This window comes from Bradysia coprophila (assembly GCF_014529535.1).
Source record: "Bradysia coprophila strain Holo2 chromosome IV unlocalized genomic scaffold, BU_Bcop_v1 contig_84, whole genome shotgun sequence".
NCBI lineage: Eukaryota > Metazoa > Arthropoda > Insecta > Diptera > Sciaridae > Bradysia > Bradysia coprophila.
In genome coordinates, this window is record NW_023503376.1 from 3,532,202 (window position 1) to 3,544,228 (window position 12,027).

A 12,027-nucleotide genomic window follows, 5' to 3' on the forward strand; every position below is an offset into this window, starting at 1 on the left:
CACTAATATCTCTACAGGCATATCAGCCACCCAATTATATATTTCTCCAATATCTCTCCTTGTGTGATTGTCCTTTACCACTTACCTACCGGTTGGCCTAGCGTAATCTATATCTAGGATGCATAGTGATTGAAATACATGAAATACATCGCTCGCTGGGTAATAGTGAAGTCGGAGTCGGAGTGGGACTCTGTTAACAATACATGGTTAGCTCTTGATGGTCAAGTTTTCGTCAAAAACATTTTGATAGCATTTGTTTAATAGCTTCACAGCTTTAGCCTGACACGTAATTATTATGTCATTCCAAAATACGGAGTTTGTTTTACTAACAAATCAACGGATAAGCAAAAAATGCAAGTGTGGTTTATCGAAAAATACAATTAAACGAATGCCAGATGAGTATACGGAAAATTTTAAGTGAGCTTGTAGCCAGAGTACACATTTGTGTACACAGATGTTACACACGAACCAAACGAATTAATTCATTTCAGAGTTTGTTTTCCACTAAAATTATCGAAACAAGAAAAAAAATTTATTGTCTCCCATGCCGAAATTATCAAGGTTGAGCATTTTTTTTCTTTTTGTTTCAATGTATGTACAGTTGTTGCAATGCGCAAGCATTAACAAAGAAGCCAAATTGTCTTGATAAGTTTGGAGAATTTCTATTCGAAAATTTAAAACTGAAAACAGGTGAAACCGTAGATTCGTGGACCGTATAAGTAGTACATAATATGATCACGACAGAGTAAAGTTAACCAGGCAGGAGCGCTTGTTTGACTAGGGACCTGAAAAATCTAGTAGCCCTTGATATTTTGCGAATAAAATTTTTAGCCCCGTACGAAGTACGAAGGGGCTTATAGGATTACGATGCCGTGTGTAATTGATGGAATTCGAAGCAGACGGTAAGGGCAAAGTGTTTGCCTATGTTCATAGATAACGAATCCGCAATAAAAATTTGGGCCGTCTGTCCGTCTGTCCGTCACGTCGATATCTTGAGTAAATCAAATCCGATTTCAAAAATTTTTTTTTTCCTGGAAGATAGTCAAAATAGTTAGGCTAAGTTCGAAGATGGGCATATTCGGGTCGGCCCTTCGTGAGTTAGGGCCACCTAAGTGATTTAAGGTCTTTTGGTGATATTTATGGCAAAATAAACGAAGGAAATGTAAATGACACGGCAAATGATAGGTATTGTCAATACCAATCCAGGAAAAAAAAGTTTTTTTAAATCGGGTGAGTGGACCGTGAGTTAGGGCCTTAGAAGTCAAAAGCTACTAGGGCCCTATGTGTATTTTACGTAGAACTCAAGTAAATTTCATTCGTTTTTCGTAATTTTTGTGTCATTTGGAAGGTAATCAAAAGCCGAATAGAATGTTTTTGAAAAAAAAATTAAATTTGGGTCCTCGGACTAAGGCCGCTACTAGGGCCCTATGTGTATTTTACATTGAACTCGAGTAAATTTCATTCGTTTTTCGTAATTTTTGTTTCATTTGGAAGGTAATCAAAGGCCGAATAGAATGTTGTTGAAAAAAAAAAAAATTTGGGTCCTTGGACTAAGGCCACTACTAGGGCCCTATGTGTATTTTACACTGAACTCGAGTAAATTTCATTCGTTTTTCGTAATTTTTGTGTCATTTGGAAGGTAATCAAAGGCCGAATAGAATGTTGTTGAAAAAAAAAAATTGGGTCCTTGGACTAAGGCCACTACTAGGGCCCTATGTGTATTTTACATATAACTCGAACAAATTTCATCCGTTTTTCGTAATTTTCGTTTCATTTGGAAGGTAATCAAAGGCCAAATAGAATGTTGTTGAAAAAAAAAAAAAATTTGGGTCCTCGGACTAAGGCCGCTACTAGGGCCCTATGCGTATTTTACATACAACTCGAGTAAATTTCATCCGTTTTTCGTAATTTTTGTTTCATTTGAAAGATAATCGAACACCGAATAGAATGTTGTTGAAAAAAAAAAATAAGTTTAGGTCCTTGGACTAAGGTCGCTACTGGGGCCCTATGTGTATTTTACATATAACTCGAGCAAATTTCATCCGTTTTTCGTATTTTTTGTTTCATTTGGAAGGTAATCGAACACCGAATAGAATGTAGTTGAAAAAAAAATTAAATTTGGATCCTCGGACTGAGGCCGATACTAGGCCCTATGGCCCTATGTGTATTTATACTCAATAAATTAAAATTTTAGGTCAATTCGAAATTTGTGTTACATTTAAAAGGAACGTCGTACGGGGCTTCGTAATTGCGCTATGCGCAATTTTTAAGACGTACACATTTCATAAGAATTTTACTTTACCGACGTTTACGGGCGCAGTAGGTTTACGGTAAGAGTAGGGCGACGGACGAACTAGGATCACGTACGCAATAGATGTACGGGTCTGTACGGGGCTCAGTCGCAGCAAACGCTCCGACTGTTCTGACGGCTCGTTCAATTTATGTCAGTGTTCATTTGAGTTCATTTTCATCCCATGTATTAGGTCCCTTATTTGACGTTTCGAAAATGAACCTCTCCTGCCTGGTTTATTTTACTCTGCCGTGATAGGATGCGTTTGTATAAACAAAATATAAACAAAATATAAATTCAGCTATAAATGACCACACTTTCTAATCTAAAGATTCCCGTTTCCATTCCATGATAGACGCCTTTAGCACCAACTTTAATTTTGCTGTATTTTAAGAGATAAAGTTAAGCACCTATGATTTCTCTGCGTATTTCACTTTTTTAGGTCATATAACAAACAACTTTTATTCGAAGGGTAAGGTGGCGCATTTTTGGCCGAATGGAGAAAAATGTAGATATGGTTGTGTTCTACATTTTTTCTTCATTTGACCAAAAATGAGCCATCATGGCTTCTTGGTAAAAAATCAATTTGAAGAATGTCTTGGCCAGAAATATGTCACCAAGTGTTATGATTCTTTGTATTTTTCGCGTGACGTCGATATTGCTTTAAAAAAGAGCTCGGCACTCTGTTACAAAAAAAAGTCAGTGTCACATTTGTCAAAATAATAAGGTGGTATTTTGACTGCGTCAAAACGAAATTTGGTTGCTAGAGAGAGTATTGCCGAGTTTATAAATGAGTATATCGAGTATATCGCATTAGTCTTTACATCGGAGCAACTGCAGAGTGCTAAGACTGAAAACACGAGGTGATCGACCAATACTCTCTCTAGCAACGTAAAACTACATTTATTAAGGTGGTAAAAATGCAACGAAACCTTTGCATTTTACACGCAAAATTAGAAATAAGTCAACAGTGTTAGAGGCATACAAACAAAGCAATAAGATGGTATTTTGACAGCGTCAAAAGAAAATCTGTTTGCTAAAGAGGGTATTGGATCCAAGGTTATGAAAGACATGTTTTGTTAAACTCACTCAATTTAGATTGTATAATTTTGTTTTCAATTCACGCCATTTCTTTTCATGGAAGAAACTCTAGACGTGGAAATGACATTCCAGCATTTTGAAGGCCCTTACCGATTATACGCTTTGGGTGAGGAATTACTAATTAGTAAGTAATGAAGGACTGCGATAAGTTCGTAGGTATCTCTATTTTCTACTTCTTGATTGATGCTTTCGAGTTTCTCTTTAGACCCGAATTGGACTCCCTGAGTAAGGGGAAACCTATTGTGGTTGTGTAGAGATGCAAAATCAGTGAAAAAAAAATGTCCGTCTGTCCGTCTGCACGATAACTTGAGTAAAATGCATCCGATTTTGAAAATTCTTTTTTTTCCCGTTTGGTAATGTCAAAAGACAGGCTAAGTTCGAAGATGAGTGATTTTGGATCGACCCCTCCCGAGCTGTGGCCCAATAAGTGCTTTACGGTTTTTCGAAGATATCTCCGGACATTTAAACGTTAAACTTGTAAGTGATACGTCAAATAAAAGGTATTTACAATACCGATCGACAAAAAAAAAGTTTATGGAAATCGGATGACCGACTCGTGAGTTAGACCCCTTGGTGTGGAACAGGCACAGGGCGGCAAGCAGTTTTTGCTTGTAGGTCGGCCACATTTCAACATATTTCGTTTATTTCGTTTAGGTATTGACCGTACCAATCAGGGAAAAAAAAGTTTTTGAAATTATGTTCTCCGGAGCGTGAGCTAGGTCTCTTGGAGTGAGCTCTGATCCGGCTACTCGGCCGTACAGTGAACGTGGAGTATTTTGTCAATATCTCGAGTAAATTTTGACCGAATTTCATGAATTTTTTTTTGTTTGAAAGGTATTAACGAATGTAAAGCGTCGGTACTATTTCCGGTCTCCTAACAAAATGGCTGCCGGTGGCCATATTGGATTTTAATAAAAGTGATATATGTTGGGAAAAATGGTACTTAGAGTGTTACTGTTAACATGGAAATAATTTGTTATGTGTGTGGGGTGTTTCAGGCATTCCATATATGGACATCTATATATACCCATATACAGCTATATTGAGCTATATAATAGCATATTCATCTGTGAAATGTTTATTTACAGTGAAATATAGGTAAATATAGCGGTATATAGCTGTTTAAATAGGAATTTATGAAAGTTGACTTCGTACGGGGCTGTCTATATTGCCTCCGGCAATTATTTTGTATATGCTAACAAGGCAAAGAAAGATAATGTAAGTGATTTTAAAGGGCGAATAGCTTTTCAGTAGAGAATGAAGTAAAGAAGTAAAAGAAATGAAGAGTTTCACAGTAAAGGCTTTTGATACGAATAGGTGTTTCGTACGGGTCGGCGTTAGCTATGTTTTCTAGATTTGTTTGAAAAACAGCTGGAACAAACTCATGCTGCCCTTAACTGTACATGATTTTGGTTGTAATTTTTATTGGCAGACTGTTTTTTTACAGTCCTCTTTGCGACAGAATTAACAAAATCAACACACAAGAAACCTATTCCTATCTCTGAATATAGGAAAAACTCTCATAGGTCACCTAGCTACAATTCGAAGTGTTCCGACTTAAGAAAGTCACCGCCTATCATAGACCTTATTTTTTACTAGATATATTCTATTTAAGACGAAGAATATTAATCAGTAAATTGTGAAAGCAAACATTGTGATTCTTCGACCGACTTCGACACGTAACATACAAAAGGTTTGTTTCAAGGCCATTTGAATTGTCAAATTTCATCCACAGAACCATAACCTCAATAACATTTCTGTGTAAATCACGTAGGCGACGTTGCTCGATTTGTATGAAATATCACGTAAGCGACGTTGCTGTGGATGAAATTGTCGTTGTTCGGGTTGTCAAAGTTCGTGTTTGTTGCCCGTTCTACGTCGTACGATGTTAGGAATTTGGCCCGCTGTGAATTTTCTGCGTAGCGTTAAAATTGGGAGACCTGTTTACTCTAGTTGAGTCCGATGACAGCTTTGTCATGGCGCAAAATAAAGACCGAACGCCCACCTTTTGTGACCGGCCCGTTTGAAATGCCATCCACGTTAAAAAAAATCTCATAAAAATTAATGAATGAACGACACATTTAACAAAACAAAAGTGAGGTTACGTCTAAAAGTACCGTATCTTGAAGATGATCTATGACACCAACCATCCCTTCTCAACCAAAATTTCCACTTTGAATCAAAGTCGTCGTCGTAGATTCAAATATATCTGAAAACATTAAATCTTCAAATTTAAAGCTGTAAAAACTGAAGTCTGCCTGGGAACACACTAAAACGAAAGAATGTTAGATGCGTGAGTCACACCTAGTTCAGATGACGCAAATGAAATTCTATTAAAATTTGTTTGATCTACAATGTACATACAATACAGCTGCTAGCATTGCACTATAAAAGGAACCTGGATTGACTTTGGAAATTCAGACGATTAGTTACCGTTGCCGTAAAGGGTGAGCTTATTTTTGTAAATTGACTAAGCGCTAAAACTGTAAGAAAATTGCTAGTACGTCCGTGGACCGTTTTCAATCGTTCTTTTTTACGCTTCGTTGAATATCAACAAGCGTAGAAGTTGTACGATATGAAAAGACTTAATTTCGAGACTTTTCGTTCGTGCTGTGTCATTATAACAACGGGAAACTTCTGTTAGGGACTGTAGATCACATCGTTCTGTGTTAGTGTTGAATTTTCATTGGTTGAAACGAGGTCACCAATTGCTTGACGGATCGTTTCATTCTTTTAAATGGAATTTTCCTTTCGTCGTAAAGTGTGCGACGGTGGCGGGACATTTCCACACCGTCAATATCGTCAGGAACGATATTATCGTTTTTTTGGACGATACTATCGTCTAAAAAACGATAATATCGTTTTTAGACGATAGTATCGTCCAAAAAAACGATAATATCGTTTTTTGGACGATAGTATCGTCTCAAAAACGATATTATCGTTTTTTAGACGATACTATCGTCCAAAAAACGATATTATCGCCCAAAAAATTTTCATCCAGGACGATAATATCGTCTAAATTGAAAAATTCTAAAATATTGTCTGGACGATAGTATCGTTTTCTTGTCGATATTATCGTTCAAAAAACGATATTATCGCTTTCTGGACGATATTACCGTTCTAGAAAATCTAATGGATATTTTCGTTTTCTGTACGATAATATCGTCCAAAACGATAACATCGTCCTGGGCGATATTATCGTTTTCTTAAACGATAATATCGTCCAGGACGATACTATCGTTTAAAAAAACGATAATATCGCCCAGGACGATATTATCGTTTAGTTTTGGGTGGTAATATTGTCCAGGACTCAATTTTACTCAGAGCAAGAACCGAATTCTCTTGCAAAATATCGAAAAACAATTGTCAGAGGAAATCACCTACACATCAGTGTTTAAAAAAGGCGTTTAGTTCGTCCCTAAATAATTCATCTTTTTACGAAATGAATACATAAAAAGCGTTTTAACACGCCGAGCGATCCGGCCCATTGCCCCGGAGCGAAGCGGAGGGCCGCAATGCGAGCCGGGCGCCGGAACGGTGTCGGAACTTAGGAGTTAATTTTTTTTTCTCGCATCGTCTCATAATTAGTCTGTGTAATTTTTCTATATAAAATTTAAATTTACGGAACCAAATGAACCAATTTTTAATATATATTTGCCGTCTATAAAAAGGTGTTTATCTACAAGATTTTGTGTTTCGTCTTCAACAACCATCCAGAACGATATTATCGCCCAGGACGATATTATCGTCTAGAATTTTTATTTTAAATAAATTAAAAACGATATTATCGTCCTGGACGATATTATCGTCTCAAATTTAAAAAAATAAATTAATTAAAAACGATATTATCGTCCCAAAAATTATCGCCCAGGACGATAATATCGTCCAAAATAACGATAAATTTGTTCAGAAAAAGAAAATAACGATAATATCGTCAAAAAAACGATATTATCGTCAAAAAAACGATAGTATCGTCAAAAAAAACGATATTATCGTTTAAAAACGATATTATCGTTTTTTTAAACGATAACATCGTCAAGAAAACGATAATATCGTCCTGAAAATATTTTAAAATTTATAATTTTAGACGATATTATCGTCCTGGATGAAATTTTTTTGGACGATAATATCGTCTAAAAAACGATAATATCGTTCCTGACGATATTGACCGTGTAGTTATGGCGCCTCATCGTGTGCGACATACGAACACGAATATTGTTAACGGTGTACGATGTCTGTATCTTGTATATAGGTACTCTCATTCAATTTTAGTAATCTCCTTGGACATGCTTCTATACGTACGGTGGCAATAACATCAGAAAAACAATTTTTTTTTTCAGAATAGTACAAAATGAAATTCTTCGTTGTAGCCTTCTTTGTGTTGTATTGCGCCTTTTCTGTGCAAGGAGAATGTAGTTTCCAGTATGCAGACAACGGAGATGGAGGTGTACTGGATGAAAACTTAAACTACAAAAAGGGTAATTACACATAGATTCACTTGATTGCGAGCAGTGACGGTAATAAGAGGACTTCGACGTCACTTGCGGCAATAGACTATTTTGCCAAACTGAAGAAAATTTACTTCTTCCACAGACTCGGTTCTAGTTTGGGTTGATGTAGCTAACAACTGTGCACAATTTGCTAATGCTGACGGCCGGCAATGGTTGGCAACCTGGGTAATTGCTTCAGAATCGTTTAACGATAGTAGGAATGGACCAGTCATTCCATCGGTCGCAGCTAGATCCATTGGTCTAGCCAACCGCTGTTTCTGTAACATGGTTGGCAAAATCGTCAATAATGTAGCTTTGAACGACTGGTTTGCGGAGGTGTGTGATGATTTCGGAGATTTGCTCACAAATGGCACTGAAGCACAGGTTAACGAATACATGATCAAGGTTTATCCTCGATTCGTTGAACTGAGCTGCCCGCCATAAAAATGATCATCATGTTAACAAGCCGAATGCCACAAGACAAACAACTTCTTAATATAAACGATGATGAGTGTGTAACGTATCGAGAATCTCGCTGTCAAGAGAAACGATTTATGTGCTACATTCTGCGCCGCATTCCGTGTTGTCTTATTCATTACTTTTGAGTTTGAAATTAATAAATCAAATTAACAAAAACTGCGTCATGTCCATTTTTCAACATTCTCACACCAATAGAGACCTTCTACATTCCTTGTGACCACACCACCGATCTGTGATAGAAAGCCAGCGCAGCGTCATTGCGACGTAGACCTAGTCATGTACGAAATGTGAATCATCAGTCGCACAAGTTCTGCAGTTTTATGTAAGCATACGTCTAGCACATACGAATCAATCTACAAACGGATTTAAATGGCGAGATAAGTACGTTCGACCAGAGGCTATTACGAGGGCTGGTACGTTCTCAAAATTTTAGTTTTATTGAGTTCCTCTAGTTTTTGTCATTTTTACTTCTCACAAACAAAAAGGCCGATCTTAACCTGAACCCTAATACAAGATTTGAGGTTCTGGTTGAACCTGACCTGATGTAAATCAGGCTTACTTAATTTTTGCACCCAAAATTTCAGGTCAACCTGATCCTTACTTGAAGTTGTCATATCTCAGGTTCAGGTTCGTTCAGAATGAACCTGAACATGGCCTGATCAAAATCAGATGTCATTGTTTCAGGTTCGGTACAAACGTTAACCTGTTCCGAGCATTAAACGCAAGGTAAATTTCCTAGGTCTACCGACTCTGGTTACTCCAGAATTTTTTAGTAAAACCCTACACATGAGATAAATCATAGAAAATCATAGACCACCCTGTATGAGCTCTGCACGAGGCCAAACTAGTGGAAAATCAATTACTAATTCCTTTCAATTCCTTCAATTGCCGGATGAATTCCGTTTATCTGCCACATGCGACGCAGATTTTTTTGGTAAAATTTTGGTTGTTTCCAGTCAAAAATTTTTTTTTGGTAAAAATTATTTGGCAGATGATGAGAAAAACTAAGCCAGCTTGTTTGAACTAAAATTGGGTGTAAAATTTAATTTTTGCGTCACGAAGCTGAAAGCGTCAACTCTAGCGATATCATTCATTTTAGAAATTGTACTTCAAAGACTGCGTCACACGTTTCTCGAAGAGATTTTTGTTGGGATATCAGTCGTTTTAGAAGTTTTAGAACACTGCTTTTTATAACAGTTTATAACAGAAATTCGGAAATTTGGCGAAATTTGAAAATTTGACGAAAATAGAAAATTTGACGAAAATCGAAAATTTGACGAAAATTTGACGAAATTTGAAAATTTTATGAAAATCGAAAATTTGACGAAATTCGAAAATTTGACGAAATTCGAAAATTTGACGAAATTCGAAAATTTGACGAAATTCGAAAATTTGACGAAGAAAGTAATTCTCTATATGCCACCATTCAAGAAATATCTACAAAACCCCAATTGACCCACCTATTTCCAACTTTCGACATTTTTCACATATGCCCCTCTGTTCTACTCGTAAAACTCTGAGACTTTGCCGAAGAAAGTAACTCTCTATCTTTCATAACCCAAAAAAGTATTAGTCCTTTCATCCTACGCTCGAGTAGCTCAAAATTTGGTCACTCTAATCACTCTAGCTCAAACGAATCTGCCTCGATTTTTTAAATTATTTTTTTGTTCGAATCGTGTTACGAATACCTTTCATTTGATGGGTCGCACGCCTCTGAAGGTTTCAATACAGCTAAGCTACAGCCGAAAACGCGTTCCCGACCCTCGAAAACCACACTCAGAAACCACTTCGAGGCCAATAAAACAAAATTCTGGTTTTTCCTGGGGTAGTAATGGCGTATCACATTTTCATTTTAATGCCCACCCTGAGGTTCCTGCAAAATTTCATGGAGATTGGCTGACTAGTTTCCGAGATCGACCGTCGATAGATAGATAGAAACATACAGAGTAAGTTGAAAGATTTTGATTGTTTGGGAACAGTCAATTTGGTGTATTTTGTATGAAAAGTGACCAATTTCAAAACGATGTATCTCCGGCAATTTTAAACCTACATAGTCGAGTGATAGCTCGTTTTGCTCGTATTTGAAGCGAGAATATGATAGAATATGTTTTGTGGTGATATAAACCAAAGGGTAGAACCTGAAATGTTCGGCTATATATAGTTGCCGCGTCTCAAAAAAATTTCTTCGTTCTTTTTTTGGAAGTTAGACTGCGTCAAGTCCTCCGCTATCGCTCCGGACATGATTTTATTTACTTCAAGTCTTCATACGTAAAAATTGATTCCTACATCTTTCGGTGAAAGTCCGAAGCAATACAACATTCAGAATAATTTCCTATTAATTTCTACTAATTCGACGATATTTTCTGTTGTTTTTGGAAATGCTAGAAATTGGATGGAATTACAAGGAATTGACTGGAAGCTTCTTTGGGCAGTTTTGTTCAGAATTCAATTCTCTATAACTTTCTAGAAGAAAGTTTTTTTTTTATCTTTCCCGATTCCCTGAAAACTGAGAACTGAAAATGTATGAAAAACACGGAGTTTGAGATGGGAGCGGCCATTTCTCAAAATTTACCCATCTTCAGGCTGGCACCCGAACTATTCTTCATCTAGGACTCAAACTCTACCGAAAACCGCTTTCAGATGCTCCGGACATATGTTTGGACACACGATGTTCCATGACTCCTAGACTATAAGGAAATATGGATAAGTATGATGAACGAAAGAACCAGCGACTGAACTGTGTTTTCATTTGGTTTTAATTTAAATACCAAAACGGATGCTCAGATTCCGTTTTAGCGTTGCAAAAATGCTCAACGAACCAAATCGACAAGATCGCAATTCGCGAAACGTGCAGCGAAATGAGAAGAACAAGTTTTTTTTTTTGCATTGGCTGATTCTTTTGATCATCATACTCCTCCGTATTTCCTCTCAATTACTTTCAATTTTTATCAATTTCCCTTATTTCCAGTCAATTCCTTTACCGGATGCTCCGGCAATTCCTTCAAAGGTGTGTAGTCAATTACCCGAGGCGTTTCCCCCTCACCTCTGAAATCCATCGATGAATAGATCAACTTTACTGAAGTAACTGAACTAACAAGGTTTTCTCAAAAAACCCAACGAAAGCTTTACTTTTCGTCACCGAATTGCGAAAACAAGATGACTTCGTAACTACTATGCTAAAATAGCTATCTTGAGTTTTGGTTTTAATAGTTCCTATTATCCTATTGTTTTCAAACTTGTGCGACAACGACAGGCACAGACGTGTTTTGTTAATCGTCAGTGAGTAATTTGTGATTGCCCGTACTGGTTGTTGTTGACCGAAGAAGGAAAAAAATTCTTTTGTTAAAACTCGAAAGCTTTAATGTTTGTTGTGATCATTTTGATTTAAGTTTCATTTAAATTGATGGAAATGGATTACGTGAAGAAAGTGAACAATTTGTGCTTAATTGGCAATTTAAGCGAAAATTGGCGTCGGTTCAAGCAAAACTACGACATTTTCGAAGAGGCAGCTGGCATCCATAACCAAACCGAAAACAAACGAATCGCATCGTTTTTGAACACCATCGGTGAAGAGGCTCTCGAGCTGTACAACACTTTCGATCTGTCCGCAAAAGATCGAAAAAGTTTGGCGAAAATTCGGAATGCTTTCGAGAAGCATTGCACCAC

General features: G+C 37.0%; 1 long non-coding RNA gene across 1 annotated transcript; it reads left to right on the plus strand.

Moving 5' to 3' along the window:
* The first annotated feature begins 5,815 nt into the window (after window positions 1-5,815).
* On the plus strand, window positions 5,816-8,118 carry LOC119072904. Its single transcript, XR_005086953.1, has 3 exons — window positions 5,816-5,838; window positions 7,732-7,869; window positions 7,985-8,118. It is a non-coding gene; the product is annotated as an uncharacterized LOC119072904 (long non-coding RNA).
* Window positions 8,119-12,027: the final 3,909 nt, after the last annotated feature.